This window comes from Eublepharis macularius, chromosome 5 (assembly GCF_028583425.1).
Source record: "Eublepharis macularius isolate TG4126 chromosome 5, MPM_Emac_v1.0, whole genome shotgun sequence".
Lineage (NCBI taxonomy): Eukaryota > Metazoa > Chordata > Lepidosauria > Squamata > Eublepharidae > Eublepharis > Eublepharis macularius.
Window position 1 is genome coordinate 122,546,979 of NC_072794.1, and position 18,556 is coordinate 122,565,534.

Below are 18,556 nucleotides of genomic sequence, written 5' to 3' on the forward strand. Positions count from 1 at the left end.
ATGGCAAATAATGAGTCACCTTGAGGATGATTGAATATTGACTAGAGCTCATTTTAGAGCCTATTCTGTGGCAGCAATGGCGGTGAAGAAATAATGTTTCTCTACAACCATTGCCTCTATGCAGTGCTAACCAGTGATGCCGTTTGTTGTTGTAAGAGAGGGCTTTTACTTCCTAGCCTGTGTGAGGAATTAGTGAATCACTCCTCAGCTGATTGTGATAATTTTTGAAGCATTTTGCAAATTTAATAGCTCACATTCAGTCCAGCTTGGACTTACTGAGATAAAAGCTTTCACTTGATGTAGCTGGTTCAAATCTGTGTCAAACTTGCCATTTCTGATCCAGAAAGTTCCGGAAAGTGGTGGCCAAACATCTCCAAATTTTCTTGGATGGAACTTTCTGGATCTACTTGTGTCTGGATTCTGAACTGATTATGGTACAGAAACCACCTTGGTCACCCTGCCAGATGATATTCATACTCCTCTGTGAGTATATTATAGCTTCACTGGCTTCCCATTTGTTTCTGGGCTCAACTCAAGGTGCTAGTTTTGATGTTTAAAGCTCTGAATTGTCTGAACCCAGACTATCTAAAGGATCATCTTTCCCACACCAATTTGCTCAAGTCCTAAATGTGATGGCACCCCATCTCCAAACTTAGAAACTAGGAACTTAAATTTCACACCTTACAAACTTTTGTTTTTATAATTGAGAGTCTATCATTGGGATCCAATTGGTGAAAGCCATTAAGGAAAACGAGATGCTGCCATGCAGGCTCAATGCCTATCTGCTGCTGCAGGTGCTGCGAGGTAAGAATTGAAACAAAATGAAACACACAAACCTTTTGACAGGAGGATGTTGTTACTATTTGGTTTCTTGGATTTGATTCACTATTCCAGAAGTTGCTTTAATTAAATGAAACAGTGATTTCCAGAAGTATTTCCAGCTTGTTTGTTTTGTTTTGCACAACCCTCATGACCACCCACCATCCTCCACAGTTGCTCATACTGTTCCTGGATTCTCCCTGCGCTTGCAACTATCCTGTATGGCAATTAGTCCACATAGATCCCACAGTGCCAGGAATCAACCTTCTGCCATCACAAAGGCCTGCTGGAGGAGGGGACAGTGGGGAAGATCCATGACAGTGCCTTCCACTAAGGGATCACTACATCTAACCCATCAGTGTTTGCATTATCAACTAGCACAACTCCCAGATGTCCTCTTCTTTGCCAGCAAATCTACATGCAGCAATAAAACTCTTTTTGTTTATTTAATAAGCAAGCCTTAGTTAATCTGCATGTTAGTAATCTAAAAAACAACCATAGGATCATCAAGCCAATCATCAACAGATGACAGTTTCCTAAACTCTTCAGTTCCTTTGACACTATTGTCATTGATATTAAAAATCAACCAACATTTTTCACAGTGTTTAGTATCATCCCTGTGAATAGCCAGAACTTAAATAATGTCACCAGCATCATTCCCTTAGTTTCTATTCTTTTAATATTGTCTGTTGTAGTTGTGTTGAGCCCAGCTGCTGATTTCTCATTAATCTCCATCATATTTTCTCCAAATCTCTTTTATTCATTAACAAATAGGGCTGAAATTATCCATGGCCTACAAGTGGCAAGCTTCCTACTTCTCTCTATGAAGAAAATACTGTACATCCTTCCACAGAATATCACATTGAGGTTGTTCTCTGCCATCCAAAATCAATGAAGTTGCCATAGACCACTTTTTGTCATACCAAGTTCGTATTTTTCTGGACAACCCTCATAGTGGCTCATTTGTTAATCTGATTTCTCCTGCTAATCTTTTTTTACCACCCTTCCTCCCTTATGATGTATACATTTTGCTCTTATTGGGAACTCTGGTAAAAGCAGAGCTATTCTAAAAAGCAGCGCTGTTCTGACACTTGTACTATTTCCAGCGTCAAGACTGATACTTGCAAGCCCAGCATTAGTGGGGTGAGGACAAGGCAACAGAAGACACAGGATAACTTGCTGGAATTAAAAAGGCCACAACTTTATTGATTCACATGTTATGGTGTCTTAGCCTAGCATGGGGCATGGATCAAAGCATCAGCTGACCTGCCTGCCAGCTGATGACCCCCATGCCTCCCAGTTACCTGCTTTTGGGGGGGGGGGTGAGGCATGGGATGACAGTGAGTGTGATTCCAGATGGGCACACACCACTATGAGGATCCCCTACCACCTGGGATAGAACATGCCTGACAGCTCCTGAGCTGGGAATTGTTGCCAAGTAGGCCCCCTCTCCTGCTTTAAGGCCTGCCATGGACCGTGTTAAAGTTTCCTGCATTACTGTTTACTACTACACAAAGATTGCCTTGCGCGTGTGTGTTCTGGTACACATGTCAGTTTCCTGCCTGCTTGTCAATTACCTTGCCGCCGCAATAGACTGTGTAGTTCCCTGACTCCATGTTTGGTTAACTGCACAAAGGACTCTCTTCCTGGGCAGCCCTGCCCAGACCTGTATTTGGATTTCCCAGTGTGTGTTTGGACTTTGTTACAAGTGTGCCCCGTGCCTGCATTGCCATCTGCCACGGACCGTGCCTGTTCCCTGCTTTGGACTGTGTTTTACGTGCTGTTCCCCCTGCCTCCATGGAAGCCTGCCTCATCTGGGCCCAAGCCGCTGCTAGCAGCCGGGCGCCTGCCAGGGAAACCTCCAGCGAGCCTGGCCAGGCGCTCCCTGGTCAGTTCCCGCCTGGAGCCTCCCGCAGGCCGGTCGCCGAGCTTGCCCTCGCTACTGGGCAGCCTGCTATCCAGCCCCAGCTATGCCCAGCCAGCAACCATGTTCTCAGGCAGCCAGAAGACCCAGGGAAGAAGACTGCTTTGAGAAGCCATTTCGGTGAAGTGGGCACACCACGTCCGCAGCGAGAGTACCTCGCCCCGCTCTGCATATCTTAGGAGCCGCCCCGGAGAAGGAACTAAGTGCCGACCATCCCAAGCACTTAGAGAATGCATCTCAAAGGAACCTCCGCATTCCAGAGCTGATGGCATCAGGACAAGCCCTGTCCGCTGGAACATCCATTCAGCCCACTCGGATTTCCCCCTCCCTCTTTTGTCCCCTCTTCCTGAGGGGTCACTTATCACAATCAGATTACCAAAGTGGCCCATCCAAGCCATTCAGTAACCCATTAGAACCTTTGTTTTAATCTGTGATAACCACCAAGTACAGCACCAGCCCCAGGGTACGTTTTGGGGTATTTAAGCCGGTCTCTCAGACCGCATGGTGCGCGTGCCACCCCTATCCAGACTTCCTTGCTGTCCCTCTGTGGTTCCACTGCTGGCATTGGACCACCTCACTGTTGTGTCTCTGCTCCGCCTCAGGATAAGTGAGTATTTCCCTTACCATCGTTGGGAACCTGCTAATGCGACAGTCTCTATATTTCTTGCTCTGTATTTCTTAGTCCTTGTATGTTTTCTTGTGTGTATGTGCAAGTTCAGGCTTACGCCACGCTATTAGTAAATACACGTGATTGAACCTATTTGTAGTCTGCCTCTTTGTCACTAGAGTGTCTGGGATCGGGACCTCCGTAAACACAGGTTAGATCCGCGCTAATTTTAGTTACAGACTGCTACAGCTAATTTCCCCATTATAAAAAGCAGTTCTGGTAACAGCATGCTCCTGCCAAATATCACTCCCAAGACCTCTTAAGAGGATCCTCAAATATCATGAAACTGGGCTCACAGACCATGTTTCCCCCCAAAAGGATCCATTCCCAATGACAAAACCACCTTACCTCAAGATGAAAACCAAATAGCAAACCAACCCCAATGCAAGGTACAGAAAGTGAAAAACATCAACCAATGAATGACCCCACAAATTTGCATAGAGATTTATAAAACACATCCTATGAACAATAATGACTAGATAGAGAGATGGGTGGGAAGCTGAATGAGAGCCAAGTGGGAGCCTAGCTAGCTCCTAAATATATACCCAGCCAGAGCACCTAAAGGAAGACTGTGCCTTCCAGGTCCGCTGACTGAAATGCAACCTGGCCAGCTCTGATTGGCTGGGAATTTTGAATAGGAGGCAGTGTGTGCTGCACCTCAGAGGCTGTTGAGAGCTTTCAGGTTCTGAAGAAAATGGTGGCCACCATGTGTTGCACCCCACACCCCCATAGGCCGTAACCTCAACCCCAGGTAAGTCTGGGGCCAGTGTTTCTCTTCCAATTATAATATTGTATCTGATTAATCACGTTGCTGCTCCAGTTTTGTTCTTGTGCTGCAACAATCTCCATGTCATGAGCTAGGCCAATAGCATGGTCACAGTCCACTCCAAGGTCAGGACTAGACATGGGCATGAATGGGGGGATAATTCTGAATACCTTGTTCGTTGGTCGTGCCCATCCACGAACAACGAACAATGAACAGAACAGAACATGTCCCCTTAATGAACATGTTTGGTGTCCATGTTTGGCCCTTTAAAGATCCCTCTAAACTATAAACTGGCAGGTGGGAGGGGGGAGTCCCCCTTGCTGCCTGCCAGCTGATAGTTTAAAGGACCCTTTCCTGCCACGTGCAAGCGTCAGGGCCCTTTAAACGCCACACAACCCCCAGCCCCCACCCCCCTGCACCACCCCAGCACCGCCGGGCTGCTGCTGCTGAGTGCAAAATTCTCCTCATCCCTCTGACAGCGGGCAGAGCTGTCACCACCATGGGGCCACTTCTGCCCACTGTCAGAGGGATGAGGAGAGACTCCCCAGTCCCTCTGACTGTGGGCAGAGCTGGTGCCTCCATGGGGCTGCTTCTGCCCACTGTCAGAGGGACGAGGAGAGACTCCCCTGGTCCCTCTGACAGTAGACAGAGCCGGCACTGCCACAGGGCTGCTTCTGCCTGCTGTCAAAGGGAAGAGGAGAGATTTCCCTGGTCCCTCTGACAGTGGGCAGAGTGGGTGCTGCCGCGAGGGCTCTTCTGCCTGCTGTCAGAGAGAAGAGGCGAATCACCTCATCCCTCTGACAGTTGGCAGAGCCACCGCCACCATGGGGCCTCTTCTGCCCGCTGTCAGGGGGATGAGGAGAGACTCCCTGGTCCCTCTGAGAGTGAGCAGAGTAGGTGCTGCCACGGGGATGCTTCTGTCCACTGTCAGAGAGACAAGGAGAATCTCCTCGACCCTCTGACAGCTAGCAAAGCAGGTGCTGCGGGGCTGCTCCTTCCCGGTGCCAGTGGGATGGAGATATTCTCTCCATCCCTCTCACACCAGGAGAGCCGGTGCTGCCCCCTTTGCTGTCATTTTCTCTTCACAGTGGCAAAAACTGTACCGCCTGTTGGAAGCTATTTTGAGGGGTTACAAAACTGACCTTCCCAATGTTCAATACCCACCAAATTTGCAGGGGACATAGTCCTCACTGTCCTCTGAAGCCCCCCCCCCCCAAGTTTCAGAGAGATTGCAGCCTGGGAAAGGTATGATCCATGGGTCCCCCCCCCTTTGCTTTCTATTTCTCTTCTGAGTGGCAAAAACTGGACTCTGTTGGAAGCTGAAGGGTTAAAGACAGAAGGAGTTCAGACAGAGTTCAGTCCTTGCCGTTGCCAGGGGAATTGATTGAAGGCGCCTGAGTGTCTGGCTTCCTGAACAGCAGCGGAAGGCAATGAACGAGGCTTGTGATGACCACCTGTTCATTTGGAATGGGGACTCACAAATGGCCTGTTCGTGAACAGATGAACAGGCTGTTTGTGGGGGGGTTTCATTCGTATTGCTGTTCGTGCCCATGTCTAGTCAGGACACCAAGACCCATCCACAGTCCAGTCCAAGGGCAGTTTGAATTGCAAAGTCAGGGAGTCCAAAGATCAGTTGACAGTACGGTCAAGGGCTACACAAAGGCAGAGTCAGGGCACAGTCCGAAGGTCACATGAACAAGGCAAGACCCAACAAAGCAGTTGCAGCAGTAGCAGGATTCCAAAGTGTCCCACACCTGGCAGTTCCTCTAGGCTGATCTTTAAAGCCATGCACTGTTTGTAGCCAGCTGCTTGGGAGCTGTCTTGATGTTACTCATGATCACTATTCACAGGCAGATGGCATCGGCCCAGGAGGCAAGCACTGCACCGTCTCTCCTGCAACTCCATTCTTTGCCTCCGTCTGCGGCACTCTCTGGGTGTGGGCAAACCTGGAGGGTTGGAAGCCTCTGGCTGAGTTTCACCTGTGGTGTTGGGGCCGGAGGGTGTCGGTGGCTCTGCCTTAGCTGCTGGCTGTGGACTCTGGTTAGCCAGAAGCTGCTCTTCCTGATTGCCAGCTTCTACTGACTCAGAGCTGGCTACCCAAGGCTTCTCTTCTCCTGAGGAGTCCTCACTATTACTGGGCCCTGCTGACCCATGACACTCTACTAAGTTCCTTCTCAATTAATGTATTGATGTTCTTCTGTCCCTTATAGTTTGCATCCAAGGAAAATGACCCTCCTTCCTGTTAATGTGTTTCAATTGTGTATGTGTTTCAACTGTGCATCTGGTTTGTTTAATTGTTGTTTTGAATTGTTTTTATACTAAGTATTTTAAAACCTTGTTTTTAATTTTTTGATTGCCACATTAGGAACCCTACACTGGTTGGAAAGGTAGCATAAAAATGTTTTAACTCAATACATTTAGTGATGTTTTCCACTGAACAGAGCTTTTGTGTAGTTCCCTCTTAGATGGTCCTTTACCACAAAATTACTTTTTGCTCTGTTTCATTAATTTTGGTGCATGTACCATTTATGTTGCAATGAGCCACTATTATAACTAAATCATGTGTACAGACTTCACAAAGTGATCTCCCTTCTTGAGTTGATGACACCCTTTCTTTTCAGACAATGTGTGAAAATTAAATGGTTAGAAACATTCTGTCTTGCATATTTAGTTTACATATTTGAACCTTTTTATTGCCATAGCCCAGGAATAATCTCCTTTAAAAAGCCACTCTGAGTTAGAAGGGGAAGGTGTACAGCCACCACTTTCACATGTGCATTAGCCACTGCCACAACCATTACTATACTTTCATCCATGTAATCCACCCCAGGTGCCTCCCTGTGAACATCCATATTATGCTAGGCTGTGAACATCCACTTTATGCATCAGTATCAATTGTAAAGAGTGTCTTTATCAGCTGCATGGGTCCGAGTAAAGGGAGCTGTAGTAGCTCTGTCCTCACATCATCATTGACACTTTTACTTGGTATGAAAAAGCTTGGTTTGACTTTCCGTGAACACAGTTCTTGAACAGATTGTGTAACTATATCCTTTTTGTATTCTCAAATCTCCTCAACCAAAGAGAATCTGAAAATTATCAGACATGGAAATAAGGGCACTCTGGCAGCCATTTTCCTATCAGAATTGTGTTTTTGTAGGACATCTTTGTTGGCCAGCAGCACATACTCGGGAATACCTGCTATTTCCAGCATTACTGCATGGAAAGCAGCTAATGTTTGAATGGTAACTGCTAACTGGGCAAAATCATAGGGAGTATTGCACATGAAAACATGAAAGTGGCAAGGCAAGCCCAGGTGATGTGCACACAACATGGCCCTGTCCCTACAAGGCCTCTTCTACTGCCCCATGGTAGTTATTTGGCTTCTACTGCCCAACTGTCAATTCTTGCCTGGAGTTCCATTAAAAGCGGTGACAGTAAAAATCTTTACACTCCACTTGCAGTCATCCAAGCGATGGTTCAGCATTATTTATTTATTAAAATATTTACCACCCTTCCATTCAACAGAGCCTCATAAAGAAAAGAGTATCAAAGAACAGATGGTGTTCAATACACATTCAAAAGGTAATATAGCATACAATATAGCAAATCATGATCATGTTACCAAACCCAGTAACAGTGTGGAACAAGCTTCCACAAAAACATATTATTAACCTCCCTCAAATGACTTCCCAAAAACACTGTTAGAGTGGTTCCTAAAAATTACCAAGGGTAGATTTACACCTGAACTGGCCCTAGGCAGTATACCTTTAATTCTGCAAACAAAAATAATATTTGTAAGCAAATACCTGTATTGTAATTATTAATTATATACCTTTAACCTCCTGCAGTTAAAAATATCTAAGGAAAATACATTATGAATGATGCCTATATTTATATATATTAAACAGAAAAAGACTAAAGCTTCCTAACATTAAATCGCATGCCACAGCCAATCCATTGAATATAGTGTTTCTTTATAGACTTCTCTATATTCATACCCATTAACTGATTTGGAACCATTGCTCTTAAAGCCAGAGCAGTTACTAAATTCAAAAAGTATCTTTGACCATCAGCACATAAAATTCTCTTAAATGCTTAATCCTTAATTATTACCTATTGTATCTTGGCATTGGTGTGGTGGTTTCTGCTTCCAAGATGAGATTAAATATCTGTGGGGAAATCTTGACAATCCCCTACAAAGCAGAATAAATTTTAAAGTACTCCATTTATCAAAAAGTCTTGCCCTGGGCATCCTAAGATGGGGAAAGCTTCACCTTTTGAATTTCTCATGTAATGCCACCATTACAATGCTCAGGACTCAGAGTCCGACCAGAATTAAATGGTATGAGAGGATGTATTATTCATTCTGAACAAACCCACTTCTTTAAACTTGACTTCTTTGTTATCTTTGTGACTATTAGGTCAGAGTCCCTGTTTCCAAATTAGGGATACAGAAGGAAGAGAATGGTGACATTTCAGTCTTATTCTATAGTAGGGACACAAAGAGCAGAACCACAAGTGACAAAAGGCACAGATTGGACACTTGTCAGCTTCCCTCAAGTTTTGATGGGAAATGTAGGCAGCTTGGCAGAATGTTGGACAAGTGACAGTTGAAAAGTCCATTGGACAGCAGTCAGAGAGTCAAGCTGCAAGACTAGGATGCCTGCATTTCCCATCAAAACTTGAGGGAAGCTGACAAGTGTCCAATCTGTGCCTTTTGTCACTTGTGGTTCTGCTCTATGTGACCTTTCCACAGAGCTGCATTTTCAGAGAAATTGAGCCACAAGCTATTCATTTTAAGCCAAAGGCCCTCTGTGCTTCACCTTAGAGCAAGGGCGGTCCTCCAAGTAATTTCATCTAACTCCTTGTGCCCCCAGTGCCCCAATGTTCAAATTTTAAGAAAGAGGGACTCCATGCTTTGGTACTACACCTATATTTACATTTGGGGATTTCATGGATAAATGCACTTATGATAAGCCTGAGCACAAGTGCTCCATTACTGGCAACCCCTCCTGCTAGGTGGCACACATTTTCGTATGGAGATAACCCCTCCTGGGCCCAGCCCACTGTCTGGGGAATAGAGAATACAGAAGTTAGCCATCAGCAGCCTATTCTTTCTCAGGCCTGTGGTACCTAATATACTCTCAAAAGAAACAGAAGTGGAGCCTATTCTGGAGCAGATATCCTCCAATTAAGCATGGGAGAGTTCTGGCCCATCCTGCTCCGCAGTGGTGTTCTGAAAGTGTGGCAGGAAAGAGGAGGGTTATACTGGAGTCCTTTGAGATGGCCCTGTTGGGGTGCTGAGTGTTGACACTTGACAGGGGTCAGAATTATAGATAGTGCATATCTTTGACTCACCTTTCTGCTTTAATGCAAAAAATTACTAACTCTGACTACTAGCCCAGTAAGAGTTTGTGTAGCACCTTCAAAACAATCTTTGGTTATAAAGAATGAGTTACTTTCTCTGCCAGTACCATTTTTGCAATGTACAGCAGAAAAAAAGTGTTGTCCAGCATATTTATATTGGAAGTATCTCACATGCCTCCACTTCTGTCATCACTCAGATCGGCAGTGGGAGAATTTTTTTAAAAAAACTCACAGTGTTGTGTGCAGCATCACATTGCTTCTGTGGGGGAGAAGCAAAAGAGACATAGGGTGGTTCTAGCAATTCCTAGAACTACCTATGTCACAACTGTTTTTTACTAGAATTAACATGACACCACAACCAGCATTGCCCCCCCTTATCCCCATCCAAAGTCATCCTGCTGGTTTTCCAGGTACTGCCTAGTAACCCTAACTGCAAAATTATGCGAAGATACTGATATTATCTAAACATATCTGAAATGAGGGACTTGTTATGAGATAGAAAATAAAATTAAAAGCACTCAAATGCATGCCTAAATTTACAACCCTAAGCAAGAGTTACATCTTTCTAAAACCACTAAAGTTGATGGGCTTAGAAGGGCAGAGCTTTTCTAAAAAATTGCAAGATATTAGAACTATGAATGACATAAATGAATAGAAACTTAAACCCTATCGCTAATCTTTGGTGATTTTTTAAAAAACGTTGTAACTAGGAGTCCCATTCCTTCCAGTAGGGACAGGAGATCCCCCAATTTCACCCTCCGCCCCCACCCCCCTGCCAACACTGCCCCTCATATCTACCCAGGAAATATGATTACAGGACCTAATGGTGTCAACTACACTATCTCTGGTTCTTACAGCTGCTCATCCTCCAATGTGATATATACCCTCATGTGCCAACAATGTCCATCTACTCTGTACATTGGACAAACCAGCCAACCTCTACACAAAAGAATAAATGGACACAAATCTGACATTAAAAATGGCAACATACAGAAACCAATGGAAGAACACTTCAATCTACCAGGACATTCCATCAAAGACTTAAAGGTCACCATAGTTCAACAGAAACCTTTCAAAAGCAAAATCCAGTGGGAAGCTGCTGAATTGGAATTCATATGTAAATTTGACTCAGTCAGACTTGGATTGTATAGACTATGAATGGTTATCTCATTATCAGAAGTAACTGATTTCATTATCAGAAGCAACTGATTTGCATCTACTCCCCCCTCCCCTCACCACCTATATATCTGACCAGTTTCTTCATACCCTCCATGCATCTGACAAAGAGAACTGTAGTTCTCGAAAGCTTATGCTACAGTAAAGTTGGTGTTTCTGGACTCTGCCTTTTTTCTTTTTAGGAAATAGCTTCTCTTCAGTAGTCAATAGTTGAAATGGAAAACATCACTGCATGTGGCACACTGAAGTCATATCACCATAGACTGAACCATAGGGTAGACCCAGGGGTTTTTTTCATTTCAGTCTCCTAGACTGCTACAGCAGACAGGATCCCTGAAGAATGGGTGGGGAACCAGCACAGAATGTAGGCTGACCAAGATGGCAGCCATGCCTTCTCCCCCATTCTCCACCTACCTTGCTGAACCTGGGAGGGAATGGGGAGCACTTTGGGGCAAGCGTGTCCTTCTGCATGTTCCCCATAAATAGCCAGGAAAGAAGCCAAAGGAGAGCTCCCTGGCACCTTTCCAGATTGCCACCCAATTGCCCACCTGGGAGAGCAGTGAGGGTTGGAATTGGATCTGACACTGCAAAACTCTGCCATAGCACAATCTCAGATGATGGGTGAGTGCAGCCAGGCACAGCAGGCATGTCCCCTCTCCTCCTCCCTTGTACTTCTGCCAGTCCCACTGGGCATGCAGCTGCAGGCTGCAGCAGCCTCTTGTCTCAGCAAAGGTTGCTGAGGAGAGGAGGAGCAGCAGCTCAGTGTAGCTTTTTGACACCCTTCAAACTGACACCCTCTCTAGTACCCTAGGCGTTTGCCTAGATTTGCCTAATCGTCAGGCTGACCCTCGCCATGATGGCTAATGGGTAGATGGTCCCACTGCATTTGCAGGTGAGCTAGATGCCCTTTCATATCTTCCATCTCTAAGATTATGTTCAGCTATCTCAAATTATGAGCACATGACTTGCTGCACTGAGACAGCAGCTTACAGGACTGAGCTGTGAACACCAAGCATACGGGCAAAAGCACAACTTATTTCTCGGTGTTGCTTTCTGAAGTCTCAACGCTGCCACAATGCTTGTGCAACAGCAGACATTAAAGTCTGATGGAAAGAAAAGAAGTATCCTCTGGTGTTGAGTGCAGAAGCATTTTTTCAGGCTGAAATTCAAATGAAACTAGCAATGGCAACTCTGTTAAAAGGTACTGGAAGAGTCCAAGCTGGGGCCACTTTCTGTTGTAGATTGTGCCTCCACTGATTCCATTTGCCATCTTTTTTATGAAACAACCTGCCTTGTCAATATTCCCAGCAGATGTCACTGGTGGGATATGGCAATTTATTTATTGCTACCAGTTCACTTTAATTTTCCTCATAACAAGAATGAGATCCTACTCAGAGGCTTTGCTCCCCAGAGATCCTGGTCTCATTTTTGCTGCAAGAGTACCTGACACCCTTGTTTTAAACTTTCCCTCCTCTTCCACTTAACATTTGGTGTACTTCAGATGTGGTACAATGTGACAAATAAGAAACCTCCTTGTTTTAACTGTTTCTGGATTTGCCAGTGGAAACATACTTGACATTTCACCAGAACAACTTGACAGCTTGGGGACTAGGGTTCTCATTGTGCATTCTACCCTGCGACCTTCTGCCAAGCTGGACCACACACAACTTTCTGCTATATTGGTTTGGAGCTGTTTAGCGGTTGTGGTGCTTTGGGCAACAATCATGTTAAAGGCTAACAGTGAGTTATACCAACGGTATTCAAAGGTGATTGTTCACACTGGATTGCTTTTGAAGCTTCCTGTGGCCAGATGCAAGGAATTTGAAGATATTCCCCTGCTTCAGCTGAAGAAGCGAGACTGGTTAAACATAGAACAGCACACACTAAATGACAGCTTCTCCCCACCCGCTGAGTATCTTCACACACACACACACACACACACACACACACACACACACACACACACACACAAACTGTAATATGTGTTATTTGCACCCTAATAACCTTTGGGTATCAGATTCCAGATATGAAAGGGAAATCCATCTAGCCTGATATTAAAACACAGTCTCTTGATTAAAGTAGAAATTCCCCTGGATGGTTTCTAGCTTCACAGCCTGAATGCTCAAGGAGAACATTAATCAAGGTTCCTTTTGACCTTCCTGAGCTCCTCACACCCATAGCTATAAGCATCAACCCACATTTGTAGGACAATAACCAGAATCTTCTTCACAATGCTAACTTCCTTAGTGATCCAACTATAAACTCATTGAGGGCCATCAAGCTACCTCCTGGCCTTTGGCAAACAGACTCTAACTGGCATGCCATTTGGGTAATTCAGTCATCCCACCTATATCATTCTGCTGCCCCTGTTGCCTTGCTTGTTACCCATCCTCCTCTTCTTCCTCCTTATAATCATTATTGGACTTCCAGCCACATGGGAGAAATGCAATTCAGATTAAAAGTAACATTAATTGGGCATTTAGCTTAAAGTAATACAACTGAACACTGGGATTGTATAATTGGAGTGTCATCTAAATTGCTGAGGTATTACTCAATTGCTCTCTGTCTTGTATTTTTGCCTTAATTTTCCATTCTTTCTTTCCAGTACCTTGGACAGGGCAGTAAAGCTACTTTTCATTTTTCTATTCTCAAGGATTTATTGTGCCAAATTGAGACCCCATGTACAACAGCCTAAAAGATCCCTTGTTGCCCTGAAACTCATGCACTAGACTAAAGGATGTGCCTCATATGAGAGACCTGCCACAGGAACTGATTTGGACAACACCCTTAGGGGACAGCAGGACATTGTACCTGGAATCCATTCATGCAAATAGCTCCAGTCCAACAAGAGGTATCACAATCATTTATTCATTCTGTGTTTACATCATAGACACGGGAGTGGTAAGACTTATCCACCCAAGAATCATACAGCTCTGCAAAGAGAGAAGAACCCACTCTACTCTTGCCTGGCTTCACCCCTGGTGGCTTCTTCCAGGCCGGCCTGCCTCCAGCCTGAGGATCTGAATCTCTCCTTAGAACCTCTTCATCCTTATACTCAGGCTTCTCCAAATAAACATGAACCAGATTGGAAAGTAGAGTGACCCAGAAGTGACGGTGTCAGCCCAGGTCTGATTCTTTAAAATTGGCTTAGCAAAAACATTATGTTTGGGGTCAATTGTTAAAGAATCAGCCCTGGTGCAATGTTGATGCTTCCAGGTTCTGCTGGAAGTGACATCATCAACCAGGGTCACAGGCATGCACCCATTTCCCTCAGTCTGCCTCCTCCCATCAATCAGCTGGTGATCAGTGAGTAGAGACCCAAATCACCGAGAGATTGCCCACCATTGGTAGGCACCTGACAAGACAACACAGAAAGAGCTATCGAACATCTGTCTTCATGACCCTACATGGAAACTATAGATTGCAACTCTCTGCTCTATAGTCAATGCAGAATTTCAATAGACTTGTTTATTTGAATATGTCTATGCTTCCATTTTCCCAAAATGGAATCAAAGGTGTCATAAGCAATTAATAAAAATAATGCAATAAAATCCAGTATTATATACACGGAAAAATAGGTTATAATCAGGCTAGGAATAGCATAACAACTAAACTGCCATGATTTAAGTAAGGCCACAGGCTGACTGGGGAAATTTTAAAAATTGTTATTCAAGAATGTAGAAAGTTAAAAATAAAGTCTCTGAAAGATCATAAGAGTCCCAAGCTCAATTTTTATGGAGTTAATCAATGCTTCTCAGGATTTTTTTAAAAAAATCCAAATGTACATGTCCTATGAGCTCCATGAGGCTTAAATTTTCCACAATCAACCAAGTCTTAGCAAAAGACATTTTAATGAAGGAACAGAGCAAAGAGAAAGTTTTGCCATACTACCAGTGTTCCCACCCAGAGTTTAGGAGCATTCCTGCCTGACTAGCTGTTATAACAGGAGAAGTGTAACAAAATAAATAGCAAAGAACCAGAAGGTGACCTGTTTTTGCCCAAAATTGCCTGTACAACTCCTTCAAGATACATATTTGACTGCTGCCTTCTTCGTTGAACTTTAGGAATCCTGATAAAAATGTTTTCCAACAGCTCTAATTTTGTTTTCTTTTTATTTGTCTTTAATTGGTTTCACGATATCTGTTCTCTTGTTTTATATTATATTGTATAAACTTCTATTAAGCTTCCTTAGGAACCCTCTGGGATGGAGGCTAGGTTGTAAATCTTACATACCAATAGCCAAGTAGCCCTGATCTCAGGATACTTAAATCTGGAGACTGGAGCCATGAACAGACAAAGCAGATCTTCCTAAACACCTGAGAAATGTCACAAGTTTTCAGAAAAATCTGAAATCTAAAAAAAAAATACATTGCGGAGTTTAAAACACCCAAAATGGTTAAAGGAGCTCCTATAGCTGTGACTAGATGCCCTCCGTGGCTATTGCTAGGCAACCATAACCATTTAGGCAGTATTCCAGGATTGGTTTCCATCAGAAAAAGACAGGAGGAAGGGGTAAGTCCCTTCCCAGGGCTGTTTTGGCCTTTGAGGAAGGACTCATTGGGGCCGGACCCAGAAGCAACGACTTGACAACTTGATACCACATGACTTGCATGACTCACCCAAGCCTGGCTACTTGTGATTGTTCAACAGCAGCCCTCCCCACCAAGCCAGTGTAGAGTAGAGGTTAGAGTTTCAGAGTAGGATCTGGGGACCTAGGTTTTAATGACAACTCTTCTGTGGAAGCTCACTGGGTAACTTTGATCCAGTCACACACTCTCAATCTAATTTACCTCACAGGGCTGTGGTGATAATGATAGGGAAGCAAGGAAAATAATGTAAGCTGCTTTGAGCTCCCATTGTGGAGAAAAGCAGTATATAAATAAAGTAAATTAATAAATATAGAGGAAGATGGGGGGGGAGATAAAAGGTAAGTTATTTAATGGGTTTGACGGACATAGGGAAAGGTGAGCATATGGGGGCTGAGAGGAGTCTTGCCAGGTACTTCCCCAAACACTTCACTGCATCACTCAGGTGTATGATTAAAGTTTACTAAAGTCACAGGCAAAAAGAACAGGACTCCTTTCGGTCTCACCTCTTCGATGGTGGCTCCTTGGTGACCTGCTGGCAGGACCCCCCACAGCAGGTCATTCTCATTTCCCGCCGGCAGGTGCTTGTCCTCCACGGATCCAGAGAGGTCTCCGCTTGACAACTCCAACTCATCCTCCACTTTCAAGCTGGCCGCTGCTTCCTCTTTCAGCCATGTCAGCTGCTTGGTGATTATTTTTTTTTGTCTCTGGGGCCCTCTTGTTCCTCCCGCCTCGCTCTGGGCCACAATCTCTGAAGGAGAGCTGCGTTGCCCCACCTGATGCTGTAGTCTCAGTAGCTTGACGACCTGCTCCCGGTTCTCAATCTCGCAGGCAAGTTGGATCCAACTCAGCAGAGTTTGAGGGTCATCTTGCACCATAGCATTCACCACCAGGTCTGGATTCAAACCTGCCCAGAAGAATTCAATCTTCACCCCCTCAGTCCAGTCTTGTACCCTAGCTGTGTACTGCCGGAATTCCACAGCATATTCTCGCACCGGCCAGTTTCCCTGCCTTAAACTCCTCAACTTGAACCTCTCCCTCTCCTCCTTGAGGGGGTCCTTGAACTGTTCCTTCAAAGCTCAGACAAAGCTTCCATGTTCCTCAACTCCAGAGCTTGAGAAATATACAGGGTTACATACCACTTCGCTGTAGGGTCCTCCAACTGGGATCCTAGGTAACTTACTTGGCTGGTCTCCCTGAGAAATTCCACCACTTGCACGAGGAAATATCCCAGCTTCTCAGGATCACCATCAAACTGAGCCACCCAGGTAGCAGCAGGGCTGGGAACTCTCCGCCCTCCCACGATTCTCCCTCCGGCAAGGGCCTGAGGGCTCTCAGTCCTCGCGGGGCTTCTGTGGGTGCAGGTGGTTCCTGTTGGCCTCTGGGTTGGGGGGCTTGGGTGGCAGCCTGCAGCAGGCCTCGTGTAAGTCCAGTCAGGGTGAGTAGGTCACACTTCATCACCTGTAACTCCTCCTGAAGTGCTGCCATAGGGTTCCTCTACTCTTCCTCTGGCACCGGTTCCCCTTCACCTCCAGGGGATCCTCTGTTTAAGAGTAGACTCCATATGCAAATGCTCCTTGATTGACTCCTCCACCATCTCCTTGCCTTGCGATCTGCTGCCACATACAGGATTGTTCCAGGCAGAGTGTCTTCCAACCAAGGTAGGTAACTGGCCTTCCCCAGAGGTGAGCTGGCATAATGCTCCATTGCACCCCACTCACTTCTCACCGCTGCCCCATGCAGGGTCCAGCGTGGGTCCAGTGTCACAGCCAACCATGGTGGGGTACTACTCCCTTGTCCTAGTGTTGATCCAAGTCTCAGCACCGAGCCCACACAGTTCTGAGGCATCTTTTGGTAGTCCTTCAGGCTTCTCATGAGCTCCTGTATCTGCTCCATCTGCAGGTAATGAGGTTCAGGGCTCTGGTTCCAAAGTCAAGTTAAGGATTCCAGCCAAAATGTCAGGTCTTGACAGGTGCTTCCCCAAACACTTCACTGCATCACTCAGGTGTATGAGTTAAAGTTTTTATTAAAGAAAGATACCAGTATCGAGAGACTATGACAGTGGAATTGGCTGAAATGCCTAAAGGTAGTAAGGCAAGGTTAATTATAGGTGGGTGTCCCCACCCCCAGTGGGAAAGTCCATTAGGATTTTTGGCACGAAGAGCCTGTTATCAGTCCCTGGCTCCAAGGAGGCCTGCCTGGCCTCGACCTCGACTAGAGCAAGAGCTTTCTCAGTCCTAGCTCCTACCTGTTGGAACACTCTGTCTACTGAGACCAGGGTCTGGCAGAATCTACTATCTTTCCACCGGGCCTGTAAGACAGAGTTGTTCCTCCAGGCTTATGGCTGAGGCTGAGCCTCCACTGGCTGGAGTATACAACATCTACTCCCCTCCCTATGAGAGCTGCCCACCACTGTTCTTAAGCTGCTGCTATGTTCAACTGCACTGTCACTCTTTTTGTAATCAACGGTATTGCCGCCGTCAAGAAAAGAGTGCTGCTATTTTTAAAATCTTCGTATAATGTTTTTAAATGTTTTATATGCAATGTTTTAAATGTTTTAATGTTGTTATCTGCCCTGAGCCTGCTTGCGGGGAGGGTGGAACATAAAGAAAGAAAGAAAGAAAGAAAGAAAGAAAGAAAGAAAGAAAGAAAGAAAGAAAGAAAGAAAGAAAGAAAGAAAGAAAGAAAGAAAGAAAGAAAGAAAGAAAGAAAGAAAGAAAGAAAGAAAGAAAGAAAGAAAGAAAGAAAGAAAGAAGGGAGGAGGAGAGAGATGAACTCAGTTCAGTCTCTGTATAGCTTGGCGCATTCTCTGTGTTGAATTTAAGGTCATGTTCCCAGGCTTGCCAGGAACTCCTAATCAAAACACCTTGCCTGTGAGATAAGCAGTTAGCAGCAATGCAACAGAAAACAGGTTTTACTCTGCATGTACTCAGAGGTATATTACTCTAGCAAGAAAATCTTAATACATGGTAGATATGCTGGAGGCTTATCTGATAGAGTACCCCTGTAAGCAGTCGGCCCAGCCTCCTCCATCTTTAATACCCATTTTAACATAGCTGCATGTGAGGTTTCGCAGAGTCATCCCTACTTAACACATTCCTTTCCCTCTTCCCATGATGAGATCTCCTGTCCTTGATTGAGGAGCTAATCAAATGACATTCATAAGTATTTACAGTTCATTCCTGGGAAGGTACATTCCTAAACTAAATTCATCAACTTAGCTCCAGTGGACCTCACTAACAAACTGCCCT